Source organism: Hordeum vulgare, chromosome 4H (genome assembly GCF_904849725.1).
Source record: "Hordeum vulgare subsp. vulgare chromosome 4H, MorexV3_pseudomolecules_assembly, whole genome shotgun sequence".
Taxonomy (NCBI): domain Eukaryota; kingdom Viridiplantae; phylum Streptophyta; class Magnoliopsida; order Poales; family Poaceae; genus Hordeum; species Hordeum vulgare.
The window spans coordinates 467,443,885-467,453,477 of record NC_058521.1 but is presented as its reverse complement, the minus strand read 5'-3'; positions in this window follow the sequence as shown (position 1 = coordinate 467,453,477).

Sequence of the window (9,593 nt, the reverse complement as noted above, 5' to 3'; positions counted from 1 at the left end):
TGTTATGGGCCATTTTGATGCCTTCACAGCAACTCCAACGAGGCGAATTGTTTCGTCCGACGTCGTCCGTTTGGGTTCGCGTGTACAAAAAGTTGACCCAACACGCCGACCCAAATGGATGCACGTCCATTTTTTGTCCGCGTGCCGACTCATTCTCTGCCCAATTTGAAGCCTGATTTGCATCGGCGCGGACAAAAAACGGACGCGCACTGCGCGTGCCTACTTCCCTCCCTAGCCCGCAAGTCGACGACAAAGCGGTCAGCTTTTCCCTCCATTTACCGCAAACCCTCCCGCTCACTTCCGCGCCCGCTCCCACCGCCATGGACGACGACCTCGAGGCCGTCGTCGTCATCGCCTCCATCGTCTCGTCCATCTCCGTCGTCGAAGCCACGGGCAAGGCTTGCGGCCCCGCAAGGCCGCCGCGCCGCCCAAGAAGAAGAAGAAGGAGTTGTCGCCCGAGGAGCGGGACGTGGAGTCGGCCAAGAGGAAGGGCCGGAGGCACGCGCAGGATGCAAGGGGCGAGGTAGCTGCCACCGTCGTCGCCGCGCAGCAGGAAGACACCAATGCTCGGGTGAAGGCAACAACGAGCACTAGTAGAAAACAGGGCATTGAGCCAACCACATTGGACCCGGATTGGATATAAACCGGTTCTAAAGGGTCTGTCCGCTGGGGCCCCTCCCTGCAACAAATGGCCGCAAGGCCTTTAGGACCGGTTTGTAACACAAACCGGTCCTAAAGGTTTTTGGACCGTTTGCTGCAGGGAGGGGGGCCCAGTGGACAGACCCTTTAGAACTGGTTTGTATCACAAACCGGTGCTAAAGGTTTTCTCATTTTTGCAGCAACTGCGGGGCCCCGCTGTTAGACCCTTTAGCACCGGTTTTTAACACAAACCGGTCCTAAAGCCCTCCCCTATATTCCACCCCGAGCTCAGCTCCATTTTTTCCAGCTCGAGCTCAACTCCATTTTTGCTCTCTCCTTCCTCTTGGGAGCTCTAATCCATCCCCATTTTTCTCCACCATTTGTCAAGATTGTTGGCACCCATCGGTCCTACGGTTAGCATCAACATTCCCTCTTCCGGCATTGCATGTTTTGCTCGTTTTCTTGCTCATTTCATTTTTGTTGTGCTAGCTAGGTGTTTGATGAAATGCCTAAGCTAGAGAGAGTTCATCATTTGTTATGTATACATATGCAATTTGATCTCAAATTTAATTATGATTTGTGGTTTTTTTGGTGTCGCGCGCCTTGTCCCCTTCCTCACCGCCGTCGATCGCCCCGTCACCGACACAACCTTGGTGAGCCTATTGTTTTTATTTACCAAAACAAATTTTGATTTGTATGATTTACATATTACTTGTATATAATTTTCTTATTGTGTAATATATTTTTTATATGTATAGCGCCATGGTTTTGATATCCGTCCCCGTTGGCCCTCGTCCAGTCTATGATTCGGATGTGGTATATTATCTTTTATAACTACATATTTTCATTTCCTGATTATATGACAATTAATTACGCCGACCAACTTGACATAGATATTTTTATCTAGGAGGTAGTGGAACCGGAAATGCCAATCGACCCTATTGTTGAGAAGTTACACTTAGTTGAACAAGAAAATGTTGGCCTGAAAGAAAGATTGAAAAAAACTGAAGAAAGGTTGGAAAAAACTGAAAGAGAGAAGATGACCTTGGAAAAGGTTCTTGCCGGTGTCGTCGATGGTCACAAGAGCGAGATGGACGCAATGCGCCTGAAGATTAGAAAGATTAGAAAATATGCAAGTAGTAAAGAGGTTTGGTATCATTATGCCGTCGGGTCAATTGTTACCTTTGTTGCGATTTTGATCGCATTTGTTGTTGTTTTTAAATGCATTAATTAGAGAGAGTTTTTATGGTTGGTTTCAGTGTGTATTTTTATGAGAACTATATATGTATGGTCACTACGCTACTTTGGTTTTAACGTGTGATGAACTTTTTGTATTAATTAATTAATTTAGTCATGATGATTTAGCATAATGGTTTTTGATAAATTTATATAATGCAAATGAACCGACAATGGATGTACAGTGATCGACGTCGTCCCGAATTCCTTAATGGCATGCATAGTTTTCTCAATGTGGCTGAGAAAAACAGGCAGAATGGATTTATTTTTTGTCCATGTAAAAAATGCCAGAATAAGAGGAATTTCCCTAACTCAAGAACCATACACACCCACCCGTTGCAAGAAGGCTTCATGCCTAGTTATTTTTGTTGGACCAAGCACGGAGAAAGAGGGGTTGTAATGGAAGACAATGAAGAAGAAGAGGATAATGATAACTATCCTATGTTCGGTGAACATGGTGATACTGAAATGGGGGAAGACGAGCCTGAACTTGAGGACATTGTTGATGAGTCAGATGATGATCTTCGTCAGGTCATTCGTGAAGAACGGATAAACTGCGCAAGTGAAAACGAGAGGTTGAAGTTGGAGTGCATGTTAGAAGATCACAAAAAATTGTTGTACCCAAATTGCGAAGATGGCCAGAAAAAGCTGGGCACCACCCTGGAATTGCTGCAATGGAAGGCAGAGAATGGAATATCTGACAAGGGATTTGAAAAGCTGCTGAAAATAATGAAGAAGATGCTTCCAAGAGATAACGTGCTGCCCTGCAGTACGTACGAAGCAAACAAGGTTGTCTGCCCTCTAGGATTGGAAGTGCATAAGATACATGCATGCATCAATGACTGCATCCTCTACCGCGGTCAGCACGAGAATTTGAATGCCTGCCTGGTATGCAGTGCATTTCGGTATAAGATCAGGCGAGATGACCCTGGTGGTGTTGAGGGCGACGATCGCCCCAGGAAGAGGGTTCCTGCCAAGGTGATGTGGCATGCTCCTATAATACCACGGTTGAATCGTTTGTTCCGAAACAAAGAGCATGCCAAGTTGCTGCGATGGCACAAAGAAGACCTTAAGGAAGACGATATGCTGAGACAACCCGTTGATGGGTCGCAGTGGAGAAACATCGACGATAAGTACGAGGACTTTGCACGTGACGCAAGAAACTTAAGGTTTGGTCTAAGTACAGATGGCCTAAATCCGTTTGGGGAGCAGAGTAGCAGACATAGCACCTGGCCCGTGACTCTATGTATCTATAACCTTCCTCCTTGGTTATGCATGAAGCGTAAGTTCATTATGATGCCAGTGCTTATCCCAGGCCCGTCGCAACCCGGCAACAACATTGATGTGTACCTGAGGCCATTGGTTGATGAACTTTTAGAGTTGTGGGCTGACGAAGGTGTACGTGTGTGGGACGAGTACAAACAGGAGGAATTTGACCTACGAGGGTTGCTGTTTGTAACCATCAATGATTGGCCCGCTCTTAGTAACATCTCAGGACAGTCAAACAAGGGATACAGCGCATGCACACACTATTTAGGCGAGACTGAAAGTATACATATAGGCAAGAATGTGTACCCGGGGCATCGTCGATTTCTTCCAGACAGGCATCCCGTAAGAAAGAAAGGAAAGCATTTCAAAGGCGAGGCAGATACACGGAGGAAGCCAACCCTTCCTAAAGGTACTGATATATATGACATGGTCAAAGATATAAAAGTAATCTTTGGTAAGGGTCCTGGCGCACAATCTGTTCCGAATGACGCCGACAACCACGTAGCCATGTGGAATAAGAAATCTATATTCTGGGAACTACCCTATTGGAAATTCCTAGAGGTTCGCTCTGCGATCGACGTGATGCACGTGACGAAAAATATTTGCGTGAACCTGCTAAACTTATTGGGCGTGCATGGGAAGAAGTCAAGAGATACACCAAAAGACGGCTGCACCACCAACGTATGCACGAACGAGACGACTTGATGAATCCAGAGAATTTCAAAGGTCCTGCCAGCTACGCTCTTACCAAGGAAGAGAAGGAGATCTTTTTTCCAAGTCCTGAGCAGTATCAAGGTCCCGTCTGGCTACTCGTCAAACATAAAAGGAATACTAAACCTGGAAGAGAAAAAGTTCCAAAACCTAAAGTCTCATGACTGCCACGTGATCATGACCCAGTTACTTCCGATTGCATTGAGGGGGCTTCTGCCAGAAAACGTGCGAGTACCCATTGTGAACCTATGTGCATTCCTCAATGCAATTTCTCAGAAGGCAATCGATCCAGCAACTCTACCAAGTTTACAGAAGGACATGGTCCAATGTCTTGTCAGCTTCGAGTTGGTGTTCCCACCAACCTTCTTCAATATTATGACGCACCTCATAGTTCACCTAGTCCAAGAGATTTCCGTTCTCGATCTTGTATTCTTACACAATATGTTCCCCTTTGAGAGGTTCACGGGAGTCTTGAAGAATTATGTTAAAAACCGTGCTAGGCCAGAAGGAAGCATGGTCAAGGGCTATGGAACAGAGGAGGTCATTGAGTTTTGTGTTGACTTTATTCCTGACCTGAACCCGATCGGTGTTCCTCAGTCGCGCCATGAGGGGAGACTGCGTGGAAAAGGCACGCTAGGAAAGAAATCAACAACATGTATGGACGAGCAATCTTTCACTCAAGCACACTACACAGTTCTAGTTAATTCCAGCTTGGCGGCTCCATATATCCAGGAACACAAGGATATTTTACGCTCGGAATACCCGAAGCAACCTGAAGATTTCATTGCTAAAGAACACGCGAAGACTTTCGGCGGTTGGTTGCAAAGACGTCTCATTAATGACAACATTGTTGAAGATGAGCTATACTTGTTGGCCAAGCAACCATCTTCGACTGTATTGACCTTTAAAGGGTACGAGATAAATGGTAACACATTTTACACGGCAGACCAAGATAAAAAGAGCACCAACCAAAACAGTGGCGTCCGGTTTGATGCAAAAGACGACAACGGGCAAAGGGTCACATACTATGGTTACATAGAGCAGATATGGGAACTTGACTACGGACCTTCCTTTAAGGTCCCTTTGTTCTGGTGCAAATGGTTCAACCTGTCAGGTGTGAAGGTAGTCCCGAAGTACGGAATGACAACAGTGGATCAGAAGAATCTTGGGTACGGCAATGATCAATTCGTCCTAGCCAATGATGTGGCTCAGGTTTTCTATGTGAAGGACATGTCTAGCAGACTGAGAAAATGAAAAGATAAGGAAGCGAATACATCAGACGATGAGCCAAGGCGCCACATAGTTCTTTCAGGGAAAAGAAACATCGTGGGAGTCGAGGACAAGACAGACATGTCAGAAGATTACAATAAATTTGATGAAATTCCTCCCTTCAAAGTCAAAGATGATCCAAGCATCCCGTTAAATGATGAAGATACTCCATGGTTACGGCGCAATCAGAAGAAAGGCAAGAAGAAAAATAGATAGGGGGTGTTGTTGGTGATGTGTAATAATGTATTAAACCTTTTATATAATTGTGTTGACCATTTTGATAAATATCAAAAATTTGACCAGTTTCCACTAAATTTGACCATTTTGATAAATATCATTTTTAATTTTTAGGTGTTAAAATGACATTTAGACAATTTGTAAACAAAATATCAGAAAATATAAATATGTTGTAAAAGAAAACAGAAAAGGGAAACAAAAAAGAAAAATAAAAGAAGAAACAGGAAAAAGAAAAAGGAAACAAAAAGAAAAAGAAAACAGGAAACAGAAAAAAGGAAAAAAGAAAAAGGAAAAAAACCTTTAGGACCGGTTTTTAACAACAACCGGTCCTAAAGGTGGGTTCGCTCGCGCATTCTGAATGTGGCCCAATTTTTTGGACCTTTAGTACCAGTTTGTGTTAACAACCGGTGCTAAAGGGTCTTTAGGACCGGTTGTCAACACCAACCGGTGCTAAAGGCTTGTACAGCCTCGACCTCTCCGGTGCCACCGTCTTCTCGCCTTCCCGCGCGTCTTCTCTCCTTCCCGCGCGTCTTCTCGTCGCCGTCGCCGTCCGCCTCGACCTCTCCGGTGCCGCCGCCCGACGTCCGCCTCCACGCCGCCGCCGCGCGCCGCCTCCTCGCCGAGTCGACCTCGACGCCGCCGCGCGCCGCCTCCTCGCCGCCCCACACCGTCCGCCGCCCCAACGTCGTCTGCCTCCGCCGCCCCCACGCCGTCGTCCGCCGCCCCCACGTCGTCTGCCTCCGCTGCTCCGGCGCCGTCGCCTCCTCACCGCCGCCGCCTCCACGCCGCCGCCGCCGTGCTCGACCTCGACGCCGCCGCGCGCCGCCTCCTCGCCGAGTCGACCTCGACGCCGCCGCGCGCCGCCTCCTCGCCGCCCCACACCGTCTGCCTCCGCCGCCCCCACGCCGTCTGCCTCCGCTGCTCCGGCGCCGTCATCTCCCCGGCCTCCCCTGCCGTAATGATACATGATCCGCATGATCCGCACGCCGATCAGCTCGCGGGAATGGGTGAGGCGGAGAAGGAAAGATACATGTGCCAGATGATTTTTGAAGATGCAACGGCCATATATCATGATGACGACGGTGGACAGGCGTTTAGCAATCAATTTTTGAACGACTCCGGTGACGGAGCTGAGAATATAGAAGATGTAGTAGATGACGACGACGACAACGTCGACGATGCAGAAGTGCCCTCCGGAACAAACTCTGCCAATGTATATCTCAAGTCACTATTGACGCAACAATTAATTTGTATTGCACTTACTAACGAATCATTATTTTCCCGTTTAGGCGCCCTCCGGAACAGCTAGCGCAAGTACTGAGACAAAGTCGAAACGAGGCCCGGCCGCAAGGTTGAAAGATACTGCAAGGTACTCGATCGATAAAGTTGCTGCTGATGGCAAACCACTGGAACCCCCAGAAACTTATCGCAAATTTGTAAATCAGTGCGGAGTTGTTGTAAGAGACCTGGTCCCGATCAACTTAATAGAATGGAATAAGCCAAAGACCGGCGCCAACGTTGGAGCTACTTATGTCGATGACAGATTGAAAAGAGTGCTTTGCGACACGGTCTGGCTAAATTTCAGCGTAGCGGAAGATAAGAAGAAGAAAGTCGAGGAGTGGGCTTTGAAGAAGATGGCCACACAATTCCAGAGGTGGAAGAAAGACTTGTGGAAGAAATATAAGGACGAAGATCCAGTTTTCACTGGGCACCTAGTGAAGATAAGAGACTCTTGGCTTGATTTTAAGGCGTACAAGAAATCGGGTGTCTTTACATCCCGATCAGCCACAAATACGGAGAATGCGAAGAAGAAGAAATATCACCATATTTTGGGGTCAGGTGGCTACATGACTGCCCTGCCTAGGTGGCGACGCTATGAAGATGCGCTTCTGAAAAGAAATATCATTCCACAGACACATGACTGGCCCGATAGGTCCAAGTTCTGGTTGTTCGCGCATGGGGCAACGTTGGACGCTGAGACTGGGATGATTGTTGCGGAGGGACCATGGTCGGAAAAAATAACACAAGTCGTATCAGATCTAGAGAAGGCAATAGAAGTTGTTCGAAAAGGAACTTTTGTTCCCGATAGAGAGAACAACGAGCTGACGAAGGCACTCGGGAACCCCGAAAAGTGGGGACGAACACGAGGCTTTGGAGCCACTACCCCGTGGAACCAAGGGTTTCCGGCGGACCTTGGCACTTACAGAAGCCGTGGTAGAAGCAAGAGGAAGGCGCTGGAACGGATATCGACATTAGAAGAAAAGGTGGCGTTTCTCTTGAAGAAAGGGGGACACCCTGTACCTGACACTGAAGAGGAAGAAGAAGATCTTGCACCTGACGCTGATCAGCAGCAATTAGAAGACGATCATGTAGCAGATGCCGTCCCATCTCAGCATAGAAGCAGCATGGGTTCCACGCAGCTGCAGCTAGCAGACGGTCCTGCAGTCGAACCGTCGGCGCCTCACTACCCCGTGGATGATATCACGGAGAAGACAAACTGTGAGATACATATGCCAATGGGGAACATATCCTTCATGGTGGCGTCAGGCTATGCTTTACCGAATCAACCTGGAGCAACCTACCATGGTGGTCAGATTCCAGCATCCCATGCTCGTGTCGGGTTGTCAACAATTACGCCGGGATGCCAGTCAATTGAGCTTGATACTCCTGGAGGTGAAGGCGAGAAGACACTGGGAGAAATGGAGCTTGGTATCATCTTGTGAAAGAAGAAACACATCGTGTTTCCTAACGCGGCGCCAAGGCCACCGACTCCTCCAGGTACAAATGCACCACCTCCAACAATTACTGAATGTTGCACCACATGTAAGCCTATTTTTAATAGTTTTTTCACTTTCGTACAGAGAATGCACGACCTCCAAGTCCACCCCCCAACGCACCTCCAAGTCCACCCCACAACGAAGATTGGGAGCCCGAGGCCGAGAGTCCATCGCCCGTGCACTCCCGTGAGCCGACGGATGTGCCCACTACGGGTACGGCAAAGCGGAAGCTGCAGTTCAGAAGAAACGGGACTCCTCCCAAGAAGAGAGAAAGGAAACCCAAGAAAGTCAAGACTCCCCCGAAGTTACTGTTGGAAATATGCCCTAGAGGCAATAATAAAATGGTTATTATCATATTTCCTTGTTCATGATAATCGTCTATCGTTCATGCTATAATTGTATTAACAGGAAACACTAATACATGTGTGAATGAATAGATCACAATGTGTCCCTAGCAAGCCTCTAGTTAGCTAGCCCGTTAGTCAATAGATGATCATGGTTTCCTGATCATAGACATTGGATGTCATTGATAACGGGATCACATCATTGGGAGAATGATGTGGTGGACAAGACCCAATCCTAAGCCTAGCACTAGATCGTATTGTTCGTATGCTAATGCTTTTCTAATGTAAAGTATCTTTTCCTTCGACCGTGAGATTGTGCAACTCCCGGATACCGTAGGAGTGCTTTGGGTGTATCAAACGTCACAACGTAACTGGGTGACTATAAAGGTGCACTACGGGTACCTCCGAAAGTGTCTGTTGGGTTGGCACGAATCGAGATCGGGATTTGTCACTCCGTCTGACGGAGAGGTATCTCTGGGCCCACTCGGTAGAACATCATCATGAGCTCAATGTGACTAAGGAGTTAGTCACACGATGACGTGCTACGGAACGAGTAAAGAGACTTACCGGCAACGAGATTGAACAAGGTATAGGTATACCGACGATCGAATCTCGGGCAAGTTCTATACCGACAGACAAAGGGAATCGTATACGGGATTGATTGAATCCTTGACATCGTGGTTCATCCGATGAGATCATCGTGGAGCTAGTGGGAGCCACCATGGGTATCCAGACCCCGCTGATGGTTATTGGCCAGAGAGGTGTCTCGGTCATGTCTGCCTGTCTCCCGAACCCGTAGGGTCTACACACTTAAGGTTCGATGACGCTAGGGTTATAGGGAATTGTTATACGAGATTACCGAAAGTTGTTCGGAGTCCCGGATGAGATCCCGGACGTCACGAGGAGCTCCGGAATGGTCCGGAGGTAAAGATTGATATATAGGATGGATGGTTTCGGACACCGGAAGTGTTTCGGGCATCACCGGTAACGTACCGGGACCACCGGGACCACCGAAGGGGGGCTGCGACCCCAAGAGGTAAGATGGGCTAAGTGGGGGTGGGAACCAGCCCCTAGTTGGGCTGGTACGCATCCCCACTCAGCCCATGGCGCA